Source organism: Bombina bombina, chromosome 1, assembly GCF_027579735.1.
Source record: "Bombina bombina isolate aBomBom1 chromosome 1, aBomBom1.pri, whole genome shotgun sequence".
Taxonomy (NCBI): Eukaryota; Metazoa; Chordata; class Amphibia; order Anura; family Bombinatoridae; genus Bombina; species Bombina bombina.
Window position 1 is genome coordinate 78290135 of NC_069499.1, and position 24175 is coordinate 78314309.

A 24175-nucleotide genomic window follows, 5' to 3' on the forward strand; every position below is an offset into this window, starting at 1 on the left:
ACCTCTTAAATACTCTTGAGAAAAAGTTTTAATGGGTTGTTTCCAGACAATATGGAACTAGTTATGGACTCAATGATAGGTAGGGACTAGCTTGAATGGTCTGTCACAGCAGGATTTATGTACAGGTATAAGCACATATCCCATGATGAATCACATATGGGGATATAATATATATATATATATATATATATATATATATATATATATATATATATATATTTATGATAACTCCTTAGACCCATTAAGCCACTAACATATGTTGTCCCTATTATCTTATCTTTCCTCCTAATTATACAATAATAATGTCAATTGATTTACCATAGTTTATTTTCAACTGACTTCAGATTGCATTAACATTAATATAAACACATTTCTAGATTTTTGTGGTACGTCTTACAGATAAATATATGAAGTCCCTTGATGTGTATTTACCCACATTTTTCATTGACTCTTATAACGTTATTTTTTTGTGAATCAAATGTATACTGATTTATCTCTATGATGACAAATATATAAGTATCACCTATAACCATTGTATTACAGAATCTTGAATTGGGTGATTAACTATAATGAAATGTTCTAAGATTTTGGTCAACTTTTTATATGTATATATATGTATTTGTGCATTGTGTCCCTTATACGATATTATGTAAGTCAGGACATATAAACCAATGCTGTTAATTGAATAGATTTAACATGTTTCACATGTATATACAAAAATAATGAAGAAATATAAGCAGCAGTATTTTCTGCAGTCTTTAATATAATGACCAATGAGTGGTATAATTTTGTACTAAGGTTTTCATACAATTTGTGTTAAGAGATGTATATGTAGAATCAATTGAAACTACTGGACATCGTGGGGTTAAACATATTGATGATCTTTGTCTGGTCACAAGACCAAAGCTAACCTATAGAAAATCATCAACAGGTATAAATTTAAATTTTTTAATTAAATTGTATGTCTATGATTAAGGACTATCGTTTGAAACATGTCAGATGGATTGTCCTGTTCAGCTGACTGAAGCATTTTTAATCGTCAGGAAATAAAGAAACTCTTTTTTAACAAAGAAGATTGTGCTAGCTACACTTATTATTACTGTGTATATATATATATATATATATATATATATATATATATATATATATACATATACATATTCAGACATGTATGTAGCTCTATGGTAAAGCCCTTTGCCTGCATTTTTGTTCCCTAACACATGAGACCTCATATCTTTGAGTCCTTATAACTTTTTAAATATTTTTTATTAGATGGTGTTATTATGAGTGTAACTGTACTTTGTAATGTATTTTTAAATGTTTTGCTGAACTTTTTGTTTTGCAAAACAGTTAACCAGAGCTCTAAGGACGTGTTAAATTGCGATTGCGCTTGTAATATGAGCAATAAACGCAACGCTCACAAACACCCGTCATAAACCCCTTTTCACTCACTCATAACTGTTAGAGCTTCACTTGTAATCTGGCCCAATATCGGGTATATATTCCCTAACTAGCAATCTGTCATTATATTTAGATCAATTTCTCCAACCGTAGATCATATTTAAAAGACACAATTAGTGTTTTAAATATTTTAGAAAACTTAAAATTGGACTGATCATGCCTTCTTGTTACAGGATATCACTTTATACCACCATAGAGAAAGATTTGGGTATAAGTGCAATATCCCCTCTAAAGATCCAGAGCTGTCTTAGTTACAACTGAATTTTATATTAAAGGGGATTCAATTCATTTTGGTGTCTAATTACTTCTGGTTTGACATCCAGTACTTTTTACAAGTTATTGACATGGCAATGGACACCAGGTTTGCGCACAGCTACCCTAATCTTTTTATGGCAGATTGGGAAGAAAATCATGTTTATTATGGTGACTCGGCACAGTATCTGGTGCCTTATTGCTGTTACATTGACGATGTATTTTTAATATGGTCAGGTGATGAAAATCAACTAATAGAATTTTTTTGTAAATTAAAGATAGTGATAGAAATATAGGGGCCTATCTATCAAGCTCCGAATGGAGCTTGATGCCCCGTGTTTCTGGTGAGCCTGCAGGCTCGCCAGAAACAGCAATTATGAAGCAGCGGTCAGAAAGACGCTCTGAGGAGGCGGACAGACATCGCCGGAAATCAACCCGATCTAGTAAGATCGGGTTGATTGACACCCCCCTTGGCCCATTGGCCGCAAGTCTGCAGGGGGCGGCGTTGCACCAGCAGCTCTTGTGAGCTGCTGGTGCAATGCTGAATACGGCGAGCGTATTGCTCGCCGTATTCAGCGAGGTCTGGCGGACCTGATCCGCACTGTCGGATCAGGTCCGCCAGACTTTCTTAAATAGGGGCCATTGAATTAAACTGGCAATACAGCCCAGAAAGTGTGAAATTTCTTGATTTAGAAATATTTGTAAAAGAAGGAGTATGAAAAGTGAAAACAATTTCGAGTTGCCATCAAAACATTTGGTTACAAAATATTCCAAAAGGACAGTTCCTGTGAATCCGCAGTAACTGTAAAGAAACAACTGATTATTTAGACCAATCACAGATCTCAAAAGAAAGATTTTTTCAAAATAATTATAATGAAAAAAGTTAGAGCAAACTATCGGAGAAATAAAATATGTAGATAATTTGCTTAAAGTGAGGGTAAACTCAGAATCTTCACTTTTTAGCAAATGTTACTAGGTTCTAAATTACATATATTAGCGCTTTTGTGTTGGCGCTACCTTACCTGCAAGTAGTCAGATTTCTATATATAGAACATCGCTGCCTGTCAAACTTTAAATACATCCTATAACCGCAATGTGCCGGATCCTAAGCTTACATTCCTGTTTTTCAAATAAAGATAGCAAGAGAACAAAGAAAATGTGATAATTTAAAATGGCATGCTCTATCTGAATGATGAAATAAAAAAATTGGGTTTATTATCCCTTTAAGTACTTCTATATAATTCATTGCCTGTACTAAGTGTTTAACCTTACATAATATGTTCTCTGCCTTTAAAGTTTAACATATTCATTTAGATATGATTGTTTCCTTTATCATATATGTTATTGGACATATTGGCAATTTTATATACCTTGCTAATTTTTAAGAACGATTTGCTTGGACTTAAAATGGAGGACACAAGGTAGGGTGATCTTCAGGGGGTTAGTGTTAGGTTTTATTAAGGGGGGATTGGGTGGGTTTTAGAGTAGGGTTGGGTGTGTGGGTGGTGGGTTTTAATGTTGGGGGGGGGTATTGTATTTTTTTTACAGGTGAAAGAGCTGATTACTTTGGGGCAATGCCCCGCAAAAGGCCCTTTTAAGGGCTATTTGTAATTTAGTATAGGGTAGGGATTTTTTTTATTTTGGGGGGCTTTTTATTTTATTAGGGGGATTAGAGTAGGTGTAATTAGTTTAAAATTCTTGTAATTCTTTGTTTATTTTCTGTAATTTAGTTTATTTAATTTAATTTTAATTAATTGTAGGTAGTTTAGGGAATTAGTTTAATTATAGTGTAGTGTTAGGTGTAATTGTAATTTAGGTTAGGATTTATTTTACAGGTAAATTTGTACTTATTTTATCTAGGAAGTTATTAAATAGTTAATAACTATTTAATAACTATTGTACCTAGTTAAAATAAATACAATGTTGCCTGTAAAATAAATATAAATCCTAAGCTAGCTACAATGTAACTATTAGTTATATTGTAGCTAGCGTAGGGTTTATTTTATAGGTAAGTATTTTGTTTTAAATAGTTATAATTTATTTAATAGTAGTAAATTTATTTTGTTTTATTTAAATTATATTTAAGTTAGGGGGTGTTAGGGTTAGGGTTTGACTTAGGTTTAGGGGTTAATAAATTTAATATAGTAGAGGCGACGTTGGGGTCGGCAGATTAGGGGTTAATAAATGTAGGTAGGTGGCGTAGGGTTTATTTTATAGGTGGCGTAGGGTTTATTTTATAGGTAAGTATTTAGTTTTAAATAGTTATAATTTATTTAATAGTAGTAAATTTATTTCGTTTTATTTAAATTATAATGATAATTTAAAATGGCATGCTCTATCTGAATGATGAAATAAAAAAATTGGGTTTATTATCCCTTTAAGTACTTCTATATAATTCATTGCCTGTACTAAGTGTTTAACCTTACATAATATGTTCTCTGCCTTTAAAGTTTAACATATTCATTTAGATATGATTGTTTCCTTTATCATATATGTTATTGGACATATTGGCAATTTTATATACCTTGCTAATTTTTAAGAACGATTTGCTTGGACTTAAAATGGAGGACACAAGGTAGGGTGATCTTCAGGGGGTTAGTGTTAGGTTTTATTAAGGGGGGATTGGGTGGGTTTTAGAGTAGGGTTGGGTGTGTGGGTGGTGGGTTTTAATGTTGGGGGCGGGTATTGTATTTTTTTTACAGGTGAAAGAGCTGATTACTTTGGGGCAATGCCCCGCAAAAGGCCCTTTTAAGGGCTATTTGTAATTTAGTATAGGGTAGGGATTTTTTTTATTTTGGGGGGCTTTTTATTTTATTAGGGGGATTAGAGTAGGTGTAATTAGTTTAAAATTCTTGTAATTCTTTGTTTATTTTCTGTAATTTAGTTTATTTAATTTAATTTTAATTAATTGTAGGTAGTTTAGGGAATTAGTTTAATTATAGTGTAGTGTTAGGTGTAATTGTAATTTAGGTTAGGATTTATTTTACAGGTAAATTTGTACTTATTTTATCTAGGAAGTTATTAAATAGTTAATAACTATTTAATAACTATTGTACCTAGTTAAAATAAATACAATGTTGCCTGTAAAATAAATATAAATCCTAAGCTAGCTACAATGTAACTATTAGTTATATTGTAGCTAGCGTAGGGTTTATTTTATAGGTAAGTATTTTGTTTTAAATAGTTATAATTTATTTAATAGTAGTAAATTTATTTTGTTTTATTTAAATTATATTTAAGTTAGGGGGTGTTAGGGTTAGGGTTTGACTTAGGTTTAGGGGTTAATAAATTTAATATAGTAGAGGCGACGTTGGGGTCGGCAGATTAGGGGTTAATAAATGTAGGTAGGTGGCGTAGGGTTTATTTTATAGGTGGCGTAGGGTTTATTTTATAGGTAAGTATTTAGTTTTAAATAGTTATAATTTATTTAATAGTAGTAAATTTATTTCGTTTTATTTAAATTATATTTAAGTTAGGGGGTGTTAGGGTTAGGGTTTGACATAGGTTTAGGGGTTAATACATTTAATATAGTAGAGGCGATGTTAGGGACAGCAGATTAGGGGTTAATCAAATTTAACTAGTGTTTGCGAGGCGGGAGTGCAGCGGTTTAGGGGTTAATAAATTTATTAAAGTGGAGGCGATGTCCGGTCGGCAGATTAGGGGTTAAATAATTTTATTATAGTGTTTGCGATGTGGGGGGGGGGCTCGGTTTAGGGGTTAATAGGTAGTTTATGGGTGTTAGTATACTTTGTAGCACTTTAGTTAAGAGCTTTATGTTACGGCGTTAGCCCATGAAACTCTTAACTACTGACTTTTAAATAGGGTAGGAGTCTGGACAGGAGAGGGTCTAACGCTCACTTTTTAAGGCGATCGTAATACCGGCGTTAGGCAAATTCCATTAAAAAGAAAGGATACGCAATTGACGTAAGGGGATTTGCGGTATGCTAAAATAGTGGAAAAAAAGTGAGTGGTAGACTCTTTCCTGCCTGACTCGTAATACCAGCGGGCGTTAAAAAGCAGCGTTAGGACCCCTTAACGCTGCTTTTTAAGGCTAACGCAAGACTCGTAATCTAGCCGAAAGTTTGTTAAAAGTTAACAATTTTTTTTTTTATATGATCGTATTTGGAGGGGAAATTGTGACATGAAATATAACAAATTGGGCCTAGATCATTACTTTGGGATGTCTACTTAAAAAATAAATATATATATATCGTTTTGATGGGTACATAAAAAAAAACTAGGCTCTATTTCTGTTTAAATGAAGTGATAGCAAAAATGCTAAAACTTCTCCGGTATTTTATGCAAGTTTTTCTCTTACAGCGAAGGGGTTAAGCAAGTATTAGTGTTCTTGTATATGAAGACCATTTCATACATAAAGAAACATAATTTACATTATATTGTGTGTTTTTAGGCAATTTTACCCCAATCTAAGCACCACACTTCCAAAGACTCTAATTATGTGGCCTTTACTTTTCTTACTTTGGTTAATAAAAGGTCAGATTTTGTTTTTTAGGCACTCCGGCTACAATCGCTATGAACTGTGAGTAATATAAAATGATGCATTGTTCTTAAATGGATAGATGTGGGCAGTTCACTTCAGGTTGCCCTGACAGAACTGCTGGTGTGGGAGGAAACAAGTGACTACAAATAATTATCCAGGAGGAGGGAATTGAGGGGTAAAGAGATGAGATGTAAATTAGGACAAGGATGTGGCTTAAAATGTGAAATGCTGTTTTTGTTTCTCTAAAAGCACTTGTCTGCAAAAAGCTAAATCTATACAGTTTACTTATTCATTCTGTACAGAAAATTGTATCCATGGTTACTTATGTCCCATGGGTTTATGGGATGCTTTTTGACCCTTTAATATTATTATTGTCAATACTGTGCAACATTACAGGTGCATTAAAGGGACATGAAACCCAAAAATTGTATTTCATGATTCAGATAGAGCTTTTGTATTTTAAACAACTTTCCATTTTACTTATCAACTTTGCTTCATTCTCCTGGTATCCTTTGTTTAAGGAGCAGCAATGCACTAATGGGAGCTAGCTGAAGACATCTGGTAAACCAATTAAAAGAGTCATTTATGTGCAGCCACCAATCATCAGCAATTTTCCAATAATGCATTGTTGCTCCTGAGCCTACCTAAGTATACTTTTTAACTAAGGGGTCAATTTATCAAAGGCTTTCGCCAGCCTTTGAAACTCTACGGCTGCAGGTTCTCACAAGAGAACCAGCACGCTGTATTTAACAAACAGAGGTCATCAGACCGCTGCTTGTTAAAGCTTTTCGCCAACTCAACAGTGACTAAATTCAATCTCTGCGATCTAGTCCAACCGAGGAGATTGACAGCTCCTGCCCGCGCACAGCCAATCACGCGCGGGCAGGATTGCACATGAGCACAAAATAGAACTTGCGTGCAATGGTAAATTCCTCCAGGGAAATTCTTTCTGACAGAGGCGAGCTGAGGTGGACAGGGGCGAGTATATGCTTTGATAAATCGACCCCTAAGAATACCAACAGAATGTAGCAAATTAAATATTATATGTAAACTGTAAAGTTGTTTAAAATCACGGTCTGTCTTTAAATGCAGAAACCCCAATAAATGCATATTACAAGTTGAAAGTAAACGCATTCACTCAAGCACTTCAGGTTTGTGTGAATGAAATCCTTGCGTAAAGTGTAAGGGTTAAAAAATATGTGTGTATATATGAGTGTAACACATTAAATAAAGCGTTACACTTATATATACAGTTTATGAATAAAAATCATTCAAATATTGTTCATTTTTTTTATAAGGGTTAAAAAGTATATAGTATATGACAAGGTGTTTGAATGGAAAGGACTATATTGCACACACATATATATGTCTAATTATATGTATGTATGTGTGTGTATATATATATATATATATATATATATATATATATATATATATATATATATATATATATATATATATATGTGTGTGTATTTATGTAATAATGCATGTATATATATATATATATATATATATATATATATATATATATACAGTATATAAATATCTATGCTATAATTTCGTTTGTAACACGTCCATTGCCATCGTCAGTTGTGCGCGCAGCCAAAACAATGCCGGCTGCGCGTGCAGCCAAATGAATCCACCTGGGGTGAGATTACATATGCAGCGTCACCCCCAAAAGCCAGCGTCGGCTGTTTTTAGTCAGATATTGCTATCACATATACGGCGCCGCATATAAATCCCACGCGTATATTTCACCCATCGCCCTCTATTTTTACTCCCATAAACTAACATAGAACCGGCGTCACAAGTCAGTATCACATATTCAGCGCAAGGACTTACGCAGTGAAAATTAAGACATTTTACTCCATATTCACCTCACCACACATAGGCAGAAGCAGCAAACCTTGCAATGAATATAGAACTACTGTAACTGCCTAGAAGTATTAAACACCTAACGCATGACTCTCAACCGCCATCCCCCCACCGCAATAACTAAATAAAATGTATTAACTCCAATCCGCCAACCTCCACATGGCAAAGTACATACTAAAATTATTAACCCCTAATCGCAATCTAACTAATAAAGTGATTAACCTCTAATCCGACATTCACCCACATCGCAATATACCTAATAAACGGCTAGATTTAGAGTTTTGTCGGTAACGACCCGCGTAGCTAACGCTGGCTTTTTTTGGGCCGCACCTTTTAAATACCGCTGGTATTTAGAGTTCACAGAATGGCTGGGTTTTCAGTGCGTTAGGCTCCAAAAAAGGAGCGTAGAGCATAATTTACCGTCACTGCAACTCTAAATACCAGTGTTGCTTACGGACGCAGCCAGCTTCAAAAACGTGCTCGTGCACGATATCCCCATAGCAGCTACTAGCGCAGCCCCATTGTTTCCTATAAGGAAACACTTCCTATGTCTACACCTAACATCCTAACATGTACCCAGAATCTAAACACCTCTAACCTTACACTTATTAACCCCTAATCTGGCGCCCCCGCTATCGCTGACCCCTGCATATTATTATTAACCCCTAATCTGCCGCTCCGTTCACCGCCGCAACCTACATTATACCTATGTACCCCTAATCTGCTGCCCCTAACACCGCCAACCCCTATATTATATTTATTAACCCCTAATCTGCCGCCCCCAACGTCGCCTCCACCTACCTACAATTATTAACCCCTAATCTGCCGACCGGACCACACTGCTACTATAATAAATGTATTAACCCCTAAAGCTAAGCCTAACCCTAACCCTAACACCCCCCTAACTTAAATATAATTTAAATCTAACGAAATAAAATAAATCTTATTAAATAAATTATTCCTCTTAAAATCTAAATACTTACCTGTAAAATAAACCCTACTATAGCTACAATATAAATTATAATTATATTGTAGCTATTTTAGGATTAATATTTATTTTACAGGCAACTTTGTAATTATTTTAACCAGGTACAATAGCTATTAAATAGTTAATAACTATTTAATAGCTACCTAGTTAAAATAATTACAAAATTACCTGTAAAATAAATCCTAACCTAAGTTACAATTAAACCTAACACTACACTATCAATAAATTAATTACATAAAATACCTACAATTATCTACAATTAAACCTAACACTAAACTATCAATAAATTAATTAAATAAACTATCTACAATTATCTACAATTAAACCTAACACTACACTATCAATAAATTAATTAAATACAATACCTACAAATAAATACAATTAAATAAACTAACTAAAGTACAAAAAATAAAAAAAGAACTAAGTTACAAAAAATAAAAAAATATTTACAAACATTAGAAAAATATTACAACAATTTTAAACTAATTACACCTACTCTAAGCCCCCTAATAAAATAACAAAGACCCCCAAAATAAAAAAATGCCCTACCCTATTCTAAAATTAAAATAGAAAAGCTCTTTTACCTTACCAGCCCTGAAAAGGGCCCTTTGCGGGGCATGCCCCAAAGAATTCAGCTCTTTTGCCTGTAAAAAAAAACATACAATACCCCCCCCCCAACATTACAACCCACCACCCACATACCCCTAATCTAACCCAAACCCCCCTTAAATAAACCTAACACTAAGCCCCTGAAGATCTCCCTACCTTGTCTTCACCACACCGGGTTCACCGATCGGTCCTGAGGAGCCTCTGAAGTCTTCATCCAAGCCCAAGCGGGGGGCTGAAGATGTCCATGATCCGGCTGAAGTCTTGATCCAAGCGGGAGCTGAAGAGGTCCATGATCCGGCTGAAGTCTTCATCCAAGCGGGAGCTGAAGAGGTCCATGATCGGGCTGAAGTCTTCTATCAAGCGGCATCTTCAATCTTCTTTCTTCCAGATCTATGGTCATCCCGCCGACGCGGAACATCCATCTTCACCAACGACTTCCCGACGAATGACGGTTCCTTTAAGGGACGTCATCCAAGATGGCGTCCCTCGATTTCCGATTGGCTGATAGGATTCTATCAGCCAATCGGAATTAAGGTAGGAAAATTCTGATTGGCTGATGGAATCAGCCAATCAGATTCAAGTTCAATGCGAGCTCAATCTGATTGAACTTGAATCTGATTGGCTGATTCCATCAGCTAATCAGAATTTTCCTACCTTAATTCCGATTGGCTGATAGAATCCTATCAGCCAATCGGAATTCGAGGGACGCCTTGGATGACATAACTTAAAGGAACCGTCATTCGTCGGGAAGTCGTCGGTGAAGATGGATGTTCCACGTCGGCGGGATGACCATGGATCCGGAAGAAAGAAGATTGAAGATGCCGCTTGATAGAAGACTTCAGCCCGATCATGGACCTCTTCAGCTCCCGCTTGGATGAAGACTTCAGTCGAATCATAGACATCTTCAGCCCCCCGCTTGGGCTTGGATCAAGACATTGGAGGCTCTTCTGGATCGATCGGTGAACCCGGCGTGGTGAAGACAAGGTAGGGAGATCTTCAGGGGCTTAGTGTTAGGTTTATTTAAGGGGGGTTTGGGTTAGATTAGGGGTATGTGGGTGGTGGGTTGTAATGTTGGGGGGGTATTGTATGGGTTTTTTTTACAGGCAAAAGAGCTGAATTCTTTGGGGCTTAGAGTAGGTGTAATTAGTTTAAAATTGTTTTAATATTTTTCTAATGTTTGTAAATATTTTTTTATTTTTTGTAACTTAGTTCTTTTTTATTTTTTGTACTTTAGTTAGTTTATTTCATTTATTTGTAGATATTGTATTTAATTAATTTATTGATAGTGTAGTGTTAGGTTTAATTGTAGGTAATTGCAGGTAGTTTATTTAGTTTATTTATTGATAGTGTAGTGTTAGGTTTAATTGTAACTTAGGTTAGGATTTATTTTACAGGTAATTTTGTAATTATTTTAACTAGGTAACTATTAAATAGTTATTAACTATTTAATAGCTATTGTACCTGGTTAAAATAATTACAAAGTTGCCTGTAAAATAAATATTAATCCTAAAATAGCTACAATATAATTATAATTTATATTGTAGCTATATTAGGGTTTATTTTACAGGTAAGTATTTAGCTTTAAATAGGAATAATTTATTTAATAAGAGTTAATTTATTTCGTTAGATTTAAATTATATTTAAGTTAGGGGGGTGTTAGTGTTAGGGTTAGACTTAGCTTTAGGGGTTAATACATTTAACGGTGTGGTCCGGTCGGCAGATTAGGGGTTAATAATTGTAGGTAGGTGGAGGCGACGTTGGGGGTGGCAGATTAAGGGTTAATAAATATAATATAGGGGTCGGCTGTGTTAGGGGCAGCAGATTAGGGGTACATAGGTATAATGTAGGTTGCGGCGGTGTACGGAGCGGCAGATTAGGGGTTAAAAAATATATGCAGGGGTTAGCGATAGGGGCGGCGGCAGATTAGGGGTTAATAAATATTATGTAGGTGTCGGCGTTATTAGGGGCAGCAGATTAGGGGTACATAGGGATAACGTAGGTGGCGGCGGTGTGCGGTCAGCAGATTAGGGGTTAAAAAAATGTAATAGCGTGGGGGGGGCCTCGGTTTAGGGGTACATAGGTAGTTTATGGGTGTTAGTGTACTTTAGAGCACAGTAGTTAAGAGCTTTATGAGCCGGCGTTAGCTTAGAAAGCTCTTAACTACTAACTTTTTTCTGCGGCTGGAGTTTTGTCGTTAGATTTCTAACGCTCACTTCAGCCACGACACTAAATACCGGCATTAGAAAGATCCCATTGAAAAGATAGGATATGCAATAGACGTAAGGGGATCTGCGGTATGGAAAAGTCGCGGCTGCAAAGTGAGCGTTAGACCCTTTCCTGACTGACTCTAAATACCAGCGGTAGCCCAAAACCAGCGTTAGGAGCCTCTAACGCTGGTTTTGACGGCTAATTCCAAACTCTAAATCTAGCCGAAAGTGATTAACCCCTAATCCGCTATTCACCCACAACGCAAATAACCTTATTACACTATTAACCCCTAAACCCCCCCACAACGCTAACTACCTAATTACACTATTAACCCCTAAACCGCCAACCCCCCACAATGCCAACTACCTAATTACACTATTAACCCCTAAACTGCCAAACCCCACAACGCAAATAATTAATCTAATCACTAAACCCCCTAACCTAACACACCCTAAGTTAACCCCAATTACATAAAATAAAAAAAGACTATCTTCTTAATAAATTAATTAAAAAGTACCAAATAAAAAAATCCTAACTTAAAGGGACACTGAACTCAAAAAAACAAAGTTCGAAAAATAAAAAAAACGTTTAAAAATAAGACACTTATTAATGTCACATACTTTGTAATAACTTACTGTTTGCCTGCAATTGATTTGCAAAGTAAACCTGTTTACCAAACCCACTCCGGGGGTACCTGATCACCTAGCCCTATCCTGCATGAGAACCCATGTACCAATATGGTGGACATTATCTGCGATGCGCCTGCGAAAGCTTTTGACACGTCAGAGAATACATCACCTTGTGTTTCTCTGTATTGAAATTGCAGAGCGGGTGATGGAGCTGCGCTAATAAGGTGAAGATAGAAAATGCCGCCTGGAATAAAATAGAAGAGGCCATCTGGATGAAGACTTCTCGCCACCTAGATGAAGATCATTCAAGCAGGACTTCAAAAACTGTAAGTGGATCTTCAGGGGGTTAGTGTTAGGTTTTTTTTAAGGGTTTTTTGGGTGGATTTTTTTTTAGATTAGGGTTTGGGCAGCAAAAGAGCTAAATGCCCTTTTAAGGGCAATGGGTAGATTAGTTTTTTTTTCAGAATTAGTTTTTTTTTTATTTTGGGGGGTTAGTTGGGTGGTGGGTTTTACTGTTGGGGGGTCATTGTATTTTTTTTCAGGGAAAAGAGCTGATATCTTTGGGGCAATGTCCCACAAAAGGGACTTCTAAGGGCTATTGGTAGTTTATTGTAGGCTAGGGATTTTATTTTTATTTTGTGTGGGCTTTTTTATTATGATAGGGCTATTAGATTAGGTGTAATTCTTTTTTATTTTGGATTATTTCGTTTGTTATTTTTTGTAATTTAGTGTCTTATTTTTTGTAATTAGATACTTTGTAATTTTTAGAGTAGCGTTAGGATTTTTTTTAATCTGTAGTTTAGTTTTATTTAATTGGTAGATAGTTTAATTTTAGTTTAAACTTAGTTCTTTTAATTTGAAAGGTAAGTTTTAATTTAATTTAAGATAGGGAAATTGTAATTTTAATATAAAGTTAGGGGGGTTTAGGGGTTACTAGTTTAATTTAGTTTATTGCAAAGTGGGGGGCTTTCAGTTTAGGGGTTAATAGTTTACTTTAGTATATTTCGTTGTGGGGGGGCTTGTGGTTTAGGGGTTAATAGGTTTATTTCTTTTACAAAGATATGACGAGTCCACGGATTTCATCCTTACTTGTGGGATATTAACCTCCTGCTAACAGGAAGTGACAAAGAGCACCACAGTCATTCTCTTTGCCTGTGTTATACTAGGAAGAGGTAAAGTGAGGTGTTAGTTTTATTTTCTTCAATCAAGAAGTTTTTTATTTAAAATGGTACCGGTGTGTACTATTTTCCTCAGGGGGTTATGGAAGAAGATTTCTGCCCTGAGGTTGATGATCTTAGCAGTTGTAACTAAGATCCACGCTGGTCCCTACAAGATTTCTGAAGGTAACACATGAGACATCTTCAGTGTGGAGACCGGTTTCATGCTACAAACAGCATTAAGGTATGTGCAGCCTTTTATTTCTGAAGAGACTTTGTATATCAGAACTGGCTGGCATTTATTTCCCTGTATGGGAATGGGGTAAGCAGTAGACCTGTTATACAGAGGGTGTTACTTGTTTTTATTTTTCTGAGATGACATAAGGGCATGATATGACACTCTGAGAGAGGCATAAAGGCAGTAAATCGATAAGGCAGTTAAACGATTGAGCTATTTTTTATTATATATCCAGCATGATTTGCTGGGATGTGTTTGGGGTTTGTTTTTGTGTTCCACTTAGCTGTGTAAAAAACCTCTTCTCCATGCGGTTGTGTTTGGGCCTACTCCGACATCGGGCGGGGCTTGTTTTCGTGCACTGAGATGCGCACTTCCTTCTGAGTTGGGGGTCAGGGAATTGCTGTCTGAGGGAGAAATTTCAGACTCAGGGAATGTGTTACCTCAGACAGATTCGGACGCTATGTCCTTTAAATTTAAGCTTGAACACCTCCGTCTGTTGCTTTGGGAGGTTTTAGCGACTCTGGATGATTGTGACCGTATTATGATACCACCAGAGAAATTGTGTAAGATGGACAGATATCTAGAAGTGCCTACTTACACTGATGTTTTTCCGGTTCCTAAAAGAATTTCGGAAATTATAAAGAAGGAATGGGATAGACCAGGTATACCATTTTCTCCCCCTCCTACTTTTAAGAAAATGTTTCCCATATCAGACACCATTCGGGACTTGTGGCAAACGGTCCCTAAGGTGAAGGGAGCTATATCTACCCTGGCTAAGCGTACAACTATACCCATTGAAGACAGTTGTGCTTTCAAAGACCCTATGGATAAAAAATTAAAGGGTCTCCTAAAGAAATTGTTTATCAATCAGGGTTTTCTTCTACAACCTACTGCTTGCATTGTTCCAGTAACTACTGCAGCAGCTTTTTGGTTTGAAGCTCTAGAAGAGTCCCTGAAGGTTAAGACTCCGTTAGATGACATTTTGGATAGAATTAAGGCTCTCAAGTTAGCTAATTCTTTTATTACTGATGCCGCTTTTCAAATTGCTAAATTAGCGGCGAAAAATGCAGGATTTGCTATTTTAGCTCGTAGAGCGTTGTGGCTCAAATCTTGGTCTGCTGATGTATCATCAAAAACTAAGCTTTTAGCTCCCTTTAAAGGTAAGACCCTTTTCGGGCCAGAATTGAAGGAAATCATTTCTGACATTACAGGAGGTAAAGGCCATGCCCTACCTCATGATAAGTCTGTTAAGATGAGGGGTAAACAGAATAATTTTCGTTCCTTTCGGAATTTTAAGGGAGGACCTTCTGCTTCCTCTTCCTCCTCAAAGCAGGAAGGGAATGTTACCCAATATAAGCCAGTCTGGAGACCCAACCAGAATTGGAATAAAGGTAAACAATCCAAGAAGCCTGCTGCTACTACAAAAACAGCATGAAGGGGTGGCCCCCGATCCGGGACCAGATCTAGTAGGGGGCAGACTTTCTTTCTTTGCCCAGGCTTGGGCAAGAGATTTTCAGGACCCCTGGGCACTAGAAATAGTGACCCACGGTTATCAATTGGATTTCAAGGATTTTCTCCCAAGAGGGAGGTTTCATTTTTCAAGATTATCTGTAGACCAGATAAAAAGAGAGGCGTTCTTACGCTGTGTAAAAGACCTTGTTACTATGGGAGTAATTTGTCCAGTTCCAAAATCGGAACAAGGACAGGAGTTTTACTCAAATCTATTTGTGGTTCCCAAAAAAAGAGGGCACTTTCTGACCTATTTTAGACCTCAAATGTCTGAACAAGTTTCTCAGAGTCCCATCGTTCAAGATGGAGACTATACGAACAATTTTACCAATGATCCAGGAGGGTCAATATATGACTATGTGGACTTGAAGGATGCTTACCTTTATATTCCTATCCACAAGGATCATCATCAGTTTCTAAGGTTTGCCTTTCTGGACAAACATTATCAGTTCGTGGCTCTTCCCTTCAGGTTGGCCACAGCACCCAGAATCTTCACAAAGGTTCTAGGGTCTCTTTTTGCGGTTCTCAGACCGCAAGGCATAGCAGTGGCGCCTTATCTGGACGATATTCTGATTCAGGTGTCAACATATCAACTGACAAAATTTCACACAGACACAGTGTTGTCTTTCCTGAGAACTCACAGTTGGAAGGTGAACATAGAGAAGAGTTCACTTGTTCCACAGACAAGGGTTCCTTTTTTGGGAACTCTGATAGACTCGGAAGCATGAAAATATTTCTGACAGAGGTCAGAAAATCAAAGATTCTAAATACTTGCCAAGCACTTCAGTCCATTCCTCGGCCATCAGTGGCTCAGTGTATGGAGGTAATTGGATTAATGGTAGTGGCAATGGACATCATTCCGTTTGCTCGCTTTCATCTCAGACCGCTGCAGCTGTGCATGCTCGGACAGTGGAATGGGGATTATGCGGATTTATCTTCTCAGATAAACCTAGACCAAGAAACCAGAGACTCTCTTCTTTGGTGGTTGTCACTGGATCATCTGTCCCAGGGGACTTGTTTCCGCAGACCCTAGTGGGTCATAGTGACAACAGACGCCAGCCTTCTGGGCTGGGGTGCAGTCTGGAATTCCCTGAAGGCTCAGGGTGTTTGGACTCAGAGCAATATTCAATGCACTTCAGGCATGGTCTCAGTTGGCTTCGGCCAAATTAATCAGATTCCAGTCAGACAGCATCACGACTGTGGCCTATATCAATCATCAGGGGGGAACAAGGAGTCCCTTAGCGATGAGAGAGGTATCCAAGATAATCCGTTGGGCTGAAGCCCACTCTTGTCATCTGGCAGCAATCTAGGGGTAGAGAACTGGGAAGCGGATTTTCTAAGTCAACAGACTTTTCATCCGGGGGAGTGGGAACTCCATCCGGAGGTGTTTGCCTCACTGATTCTCCGATGGGGCAGACCAGAATTGGATCTGATGGCATCTCGAAAGAATGCCAAGCTTCCAAGATACGGATCCAGGTCGAGGGATCCTCAGGCCGAACTGATAGATGCCTTGGCAGTGCCTTGGTCGCTCAGCCTAGCTTATGTTTTTCCACCGTTTCCTCTCCTTCCACGCGTGATTGCTCAAATCAAACAGGAGAGAGCTTCAGTGACCCTGATAGCGCCTGCGTGGCCTCGCATGACTTGGTATGCAGATCTAGTGGACATGTCCTCTCTGCCACGTGGAAACTTCCTTTGAGACAGGACCTTCTCATTCAAGGTCCTTTCCAACATCCAAATCTAATTTCTCTGCAGCTGACTGCGTGGAGATTGAACGCTTGATTTTATCGAAGCGAGGATTCTCTGATTCGGTCATCAATACTTTGATACAGGCTAGAAAGCCTGTCACTAGAAAGATCTATCATAAGATATGGTGTAAATATCTTTATTGGTGTGAATCCAAGGGTTACTCATGGAGTAAAGTTAGGATTCCTAGGATTCTGTCTTTTCTCCACGAAGGATTGGAGAAAGGGTTATCAGCAAGTTCCTTAAATTTCTGCTTTGCCAATTCTGTTTCACAAACGTTTGGCAGATGTGCCAGATGTTCAGTCTTTTTGTCAGGCTCTATCTAGAATTAAACCTGTATTTAGACCCATTACTCCTCCCTGGAGTTTGAATTTAGTTCTTCGAGTTCTTCAAGGGGTTCCGTTTGAACCCATGCATTCCATAGATATCAAATTGTTATCTTGGAAAGTTCTGTTTTTAGTTGCTATTTCTTCTGCTCGAAGAGTTTCTGAGCTTTCAGCGCTACAGTGTGATTCTCCTTATCTCATTTTTCATTCTGATAAGGTGGTGTTACGTACCAAACCTGGATTCCTTCCTAAGGTTGTTTCAAATAAGAATATTAATCAGGAAATTGTTGTTCCTTCCTTATGTCCTAACCCTTCTTCTAAGAAGGAGCGTATGTTGCATAATTTGGATGTGGTCCGTGCCTTAAAGTTTTTCTTACAGGCAACTAAGGATTTCCGTCAATCATCTTCATTGTTTATTCTGGAAAGCATAGGGGTCAGAAAGCTACGGCTACCTCTCTTTCTTTTTGGCTGAGAAGTATCATCCACCTGGCATATGAGACTGCTGGACAGCAGCCTCCTGAAAGAATTACGGCTCATTCTACTAGGGCTGTGGCTTCCACATGGACCTTTAAACATGATACATCTGTTGAACAGATTTGTAAGGCTGCGACTTGGTCGTCCCTTCACACTTTTTCCAAATTTTCCAGATTTGATACTTTTGCTTCTTCTGAGGCTATTTTTGGGAGAAAGGTTCTTCAAGCAGTGGTGCCTTCTGTTTAGGTTCCTGTCTTGTCCCTCCCTTTCATCCGTGTCCTTTTGCTTTGGTATTGGTATCCCACAAGTAAGGATGAAATCCGTGGACTCATCATATCTTTGTAAAAGAAAAGTAAATTTATGCTTACCTGATAAATTAATTTCTTTTACGATATGACGAGTCCACGGCCAACCCTGTTCTTTTTAAGACAGATTTCTTTATTTTTTGTAAACTTCAGTCACCTCTGCACCTTTTAGCCTTTCCTTTTCTCTTCCTATACCTTTGGCTGAATGACTGAGGGTGGAGGGGAAGGGTGGGGCTATATATATATATATATATATATATATATATATATATATACAGCTCTGCTGTGGTGCTCTTTGCCACTTCCTGTTAGCATGAGGTTAATATCCCACAAGTAAGGATGAAATCCGTGGACTCGTCATATCGTAAAAGAAATTAATCTATCAGGCAAGCATAAATTTACTTTTTAGTGGCGGCGGTGTAGGGCTTAATAACTTAAGTATAGTGGGGGCGATGTGGGTGGACGGCAGATCAGGGGTTTAATAATATTTAAATAGTAATAAAACATCAAAAAATCCCAGCCACTGAGTCTTAGAATCAAGAAGTTTTTATTCTTCAACAAAGGATATGATCAAATTGATCTTTCACAAAATGTAATCATAAGGTACCATCAGGTGTAAGTTCACTCAGATCCACACATACCCCATCCACCAAACACATGGATGGGGTATGTGTGGATCTGAGTGAACTTACACCTGATGGTACCTTATGATTACATTTTGTGAAAGATCAATTTGATCATATCCTTTGTTGAAGAATAAAAACTTCTTGATTCTAAGACTCAGTGGCTGGGATTTTTTGATGTTTTATTATTATTATATAGTCTGTGACCGGACTTTATCCCGTGCCTGAGCATACTAACTAGAAAGGGTGGTGCGGTCACACTTTATCGCAAATATTTAAATAGTGTTTGTGATGCGGGAGGGCAGCGGTTTAGGGGTTAATAACTTTATTATAGTGGTGGCGATGTTGGGGAGCGGCGGAATAGGGGTTAATAATTTTTTTTAGAGGCGGCGATGTTGGGAGCGGCAGATTAGGGGATAATAAGTTTAATATAGTGTTTGTGATGCGGGAGGGCCTCGGTTTAGGAGTTAATAGGTAGTTTATGGGTGTTAGTGTACTTTGTAACAGTTTAGTTATGAGTTTTATGTAACAGTTTTGTTGCGTAAAACTCATAATTGCTGTTTTTAGATTGCGGAACGGATCTTGTCAGTATAGGCTGCAACGCTTTTTAGCCTCACCACAAAACTCGTAATGGCTGCGCTATGGATGTCCCATGAAAAAACTTAATTTTTACTTGTGCGGGACTGACATTGCGTTACAGGCTAAAAGGCTTGCGGTACAGCTATACCAACAAGACTTGTAATGGCTGCGGTGCTGTTTTAACGCTGAAATTGCCTTTTTGTCAGCATTAGAACTCGAATGTAGTGTTTGTGATGCGGGAGGGCGGCGGTTTAGGGGTTAATAACTTTATTATAGTGGTGGCGATGTTGGGGAGCGGCGGAATAGGGGTTAATAATTTTTTTTAGAGGCGGCGATGTCGGGAGCGGCAGATTAGGGGATAATAAGTTTAATATAGTGTTTGTGATGCGGGAGGGCCTCGGTTTAGGAGTTAATAGGTAGTTTATGGGTGTGCAAAACAGAATGAGAAGCAGTCTGCCAGGAACGAACAGCAGCATCAATAGCTTGTTCTATGGCCCGGTTACCACCTGGTAGTAGCTTCTTTCTGCCCAATTGTGCTTTCACAGAGGAAAACTTTCCTGTAGTATATCAGTCTGATCCCGCCGACATGGTCAGTCCAGCCCCGAAATACCAGGCAATTCTCCTCTGAACAAGGAACATGACAACCCCAGACGATCATTTCGGCCTCCTTTGGGCCTCGTCAGTGAGGTGCAGCCATATCCCTCTAAGCACATTGGGCAAGGAGTCCACGTCTGGTTTCCCCCATCACCCTTAGGAAGACTATCCCCAGGGTCATATTTACATATGCAAAACAGAATGAGAAGCAGTCTGCCAGGAACGAACAGCAGCATCAATAGCTTGTTCTATGGCCCGGTTACCACCTGGTAGTAGCTTCTTTCTGCCCAATTGTGCTTTCACAGAGGAAAACTTTCCTGTAGTATATCAGTCTGATCCCGCCGACATGGTCAGTCCAGCCCCGAAATACCAGGCAATTCTCCTCTGAACAAGGAACATGACAACCCCAGACGATCGTTTCGGCCTCCTTTAGGCCTCGTCAGGATCAGACTGATATACTTCAGGAAAGTTTTCTTCTGTGAAAAGCACACTGGTCTAAAAGAGGCTGCTTCCGGGTGGTAAATCGCCATTGAACAAGCCACTGAGCTGTTGTTCGTTCCTGGTAGAGCGCTTCTCTCTTTGTATGCAAATTATTATGACCCTGGGGAAGTCTCCCTATGGGTGATGGGGGAAACCAGACGTGGACTCCTTGCCCAGTGTGCTTAGAGGAATGTGGCTGCACCTCACTGACGAGGCCCATAGGAGGCCGAAACGATCGTCTGGGGTTGTCATGTTCCTTGTTCAGAGGAGAATTGCCTGGTATTTCGGGGCTGGACTGACCTTACTTGGCAGGATCAGACTGATATACTTCAGGAAAGTTTTCTTCTGTGAAAAGCACACTGGTCTAAAAGAGGCTGCTTCCGGGTGGTAAATCGCCATAGAACAAGCCACTGAGCTGTTGTTCATTCCTGGTAGAGCGCTTCTCTCTTTGTATGCAAATTATTATGACCCTGGGGAAGTCTCCCTATGGGTGCTGGGGGAAACCAGACGTGGACTCCTTGCCCAGTGTGCTTAGAGGAATGTGGCTGCACCTCACTGACGAGGCCCATAGGAGGCCGAAACGATCGTCTGGGGTTGTCATGTTCCTTGTTCAGAGGAGAATTGCCTGGTATTTCGGGGCTGGACTGACCTTACTTGGCAGGATCAGACTGATATACTTCAGGAAAGTTTTCTTCTGTGAAAAGCACACTGGTCTAAAAGAGGCTGCTTCCGGGTGGTAAATCGCCATAGAACAAGCCACTGAGCTGTTGTTCGTTCCTGGTAGAGCGCTTCTCTCTTTGTATGCAAATTATTATGACCCTGGGGAAGTCTCCCTATGGGTGATGGGGGAAACCAGACGTGGACTCCTTGCCCAGTGTGCTTAGAGGAATGTGGCTGCACCTCACTGACGAGGCCTATAGGAGGCCGAAACGATCGTCTGGGGTTGTCATGTTCCTTGTTCAGAGGAGAATTGCCTGGTATTTCGGGGCTGGACTGACCTTACTTGGCAGGATCAGACTGATATACTTCAGGAAAGTTTTCTTCTGTGAAAAGCACACTGGTCTAAAAGAGGCTGCTTCCGGGTGGTAAATCGCCATAGAACAAGCCACTGAGCTGTTGTTCGTTCCTGGTAGAGCGCTTCTCTCTTTGTATGCAAATTATTATGACCCTGGGGAAGTCTCCCTATGGGTGATGGGGGAAACCAGACGTGGACTCCTTGCCCAGTGTGCTTAGAGGAATGTGGCTGCACCTCACTGACGAGGCCCATAGGAGGCCGAAACAATCGTCTGGGGTTGTCATGTTCCTTGTTCAGAGGAGAATTGCCTGGTAATTCGGGGCTGGATTGACCTTACTTGGCAGGATCAGACTGATATACTTCAGGAAAGTTTTCTTCTGTTAAAAGCACACTGGTCTAAAAGAGGCTGCTTCCGGGTGGTAAATCGCCATAGAACAAGCCACTGAGCTGTTGTTCGTTCCTGGTAGAGCGCTTCTCTCTTTGTATGCAAATTATTATGACCCTGGGGAAGTCTCCCTATGGGTGATGGGGGAAACCAGACGTGGACTCCTTGCCCAGTGTGCTTAGAGGAATGTGGCTGCACCTCACTGACGAGGCCCATAGGAGGCCGAAACGATCGTCTGGGGTTGTCATGTTCCTTGTTCAGAGGAGAATTGCCTGGTATTTCGGGGCTGGACTGACCTTACTTGGCAGGATCAGACTGATATACTTCAGGAAAGTTTTCTTCTGTGAAAAGCACACTGGTCTAAAAGAGGCTGCTTCCGGGTGGTAAATCGCCATAGAACAAGCCACTGAGCTGTTGTTCATTCCTGGTAGAGCGCTTCTCTCTTTGTATGCAAATTATTATGACCCTGGGGAAGTCTCCCTATGGGTGATGGGGGAAACCAGACGTGGACTCCTTGCCCAGTGTGCTTAGAGGAATGTGGCTGCACCTCACTGACGAGGCCCATAGGAGGCCGAAACAATCTTCTGGGGTTGTCATGTTCCTTGTTCAGAGGAGAATTGCCTGGTATTTTCTACCTTCCTGTGTCTACTAATTCTAGAGGAGCAGTTTGTCACTTTCAGATCATATTCCGATGACTCCTGGAACTTTTGCAACTAACTGCCTCTGTTCATCTGAGACTGCAGCAGATTCAAACAAGCTGTGTCTTACCGGTAAGGCAATTAACTGTTTCTTGCATGCGCATATTAACTTAATATTTCATTCCTATGCATGTTAACAACCACCTGCATATTTACTTTTTTGCTATAGGTCTAATTTAACTTGCAAAGGGAGACTAAATGCTCAGCCAAAGTTACAGTGTTAAAGCAGATAACTTAACACTGCAACTATCTATGTAACTTACATTTCATTCTGAGCTACAATGTATAAACTTGATTCATGTTAAATCAAATCCAATGCTTGATTCATGTGTATACTATTTTGTCAGGTTTATATCAGCAGTTGTGATTCTCTGTTTATCTTTTAACACAGATTCCTAAACAGTAATTAAGGTGTAACAATATGCGTATGGACGAGACGCTGGTCCCGCCTGCGACCTGGCACTTAATTTACAGTTATATGTTCATGTTGTTGTTAATGTTGTTTTTGTTCTTAATTATCCTACCTAGAAACTGGAGCGACAAGATAGACTTAGGATTTACACTAAAAATAAGGAAACTAGACAAAGCCTTACTTACCTCAAATTTCAACCATTTTATCAGCCACCAGACATATAAGTATAATCAAAAACATGACATCACACAAACTTGATAACTCAATGCACATTCTGTCTTTTAATGCCAAAGGCCTAAATTCGCCTAAAAAAAAAAGAAATATTGCTATATTCGACTTTAAAAGATTGAAAGGAGATATTGTGCTTTTACAAGAGACCCACTTTTTAAGGGAAAAGAGCCCAAAACTTACCAATTATGCCTCCAACCCTAAACGCAAAATACAAGGGGTGGAGACCCACTTTTTAAGGGAAAAGAGCCCAAAACTTACCAATTATGCCTCCAACCCTAAACGCAAAATACAAGGGGTGGGGATCTCTGTTTATCTTTTAACACAGATTCCTAAACAGTAATTAAGGTGTAACAATATGCGTATGGACGAGACGCTGGTCCCGCCTGCGACCTGGCACTTAATTTACAGTTATATGTTCATGTTGTTGTTAATGTTGTTTTTGTTCTTAATTATCCTACCTAGAAACTGGAGCGACAAGATAGACTTAGGATTTACACTAAAAATAAGGAAACTAGACAAAGCCTTACTTACCTCAAATTTCAACCATTTTATCAGCCACCAGACATATAAGTATAATCAAAAACATGACATCACACAAACTTGATAACTCAATGCACATTCTGTCTTTTAATGCCAAAGGCCTAAATTCGCCTAAAAAAAAAAAGAAATATTGCTATATTCGACTTTAAAAGATTGAAAGGAGATATTGTGCTTTTACAAGAGACCCACTTTTTAAGGGAAAAGAGCCCAAAACTTACCAATTATGCCTCCAACCCTAAACGCAAAATACAAGGGGTGGGGATCCTTATTAAACTAGGCATACCTTTCCAGGAAACCAAAGTCTTCAGGGATAAAGAGGGCTGATATATAATGATCATGGGTC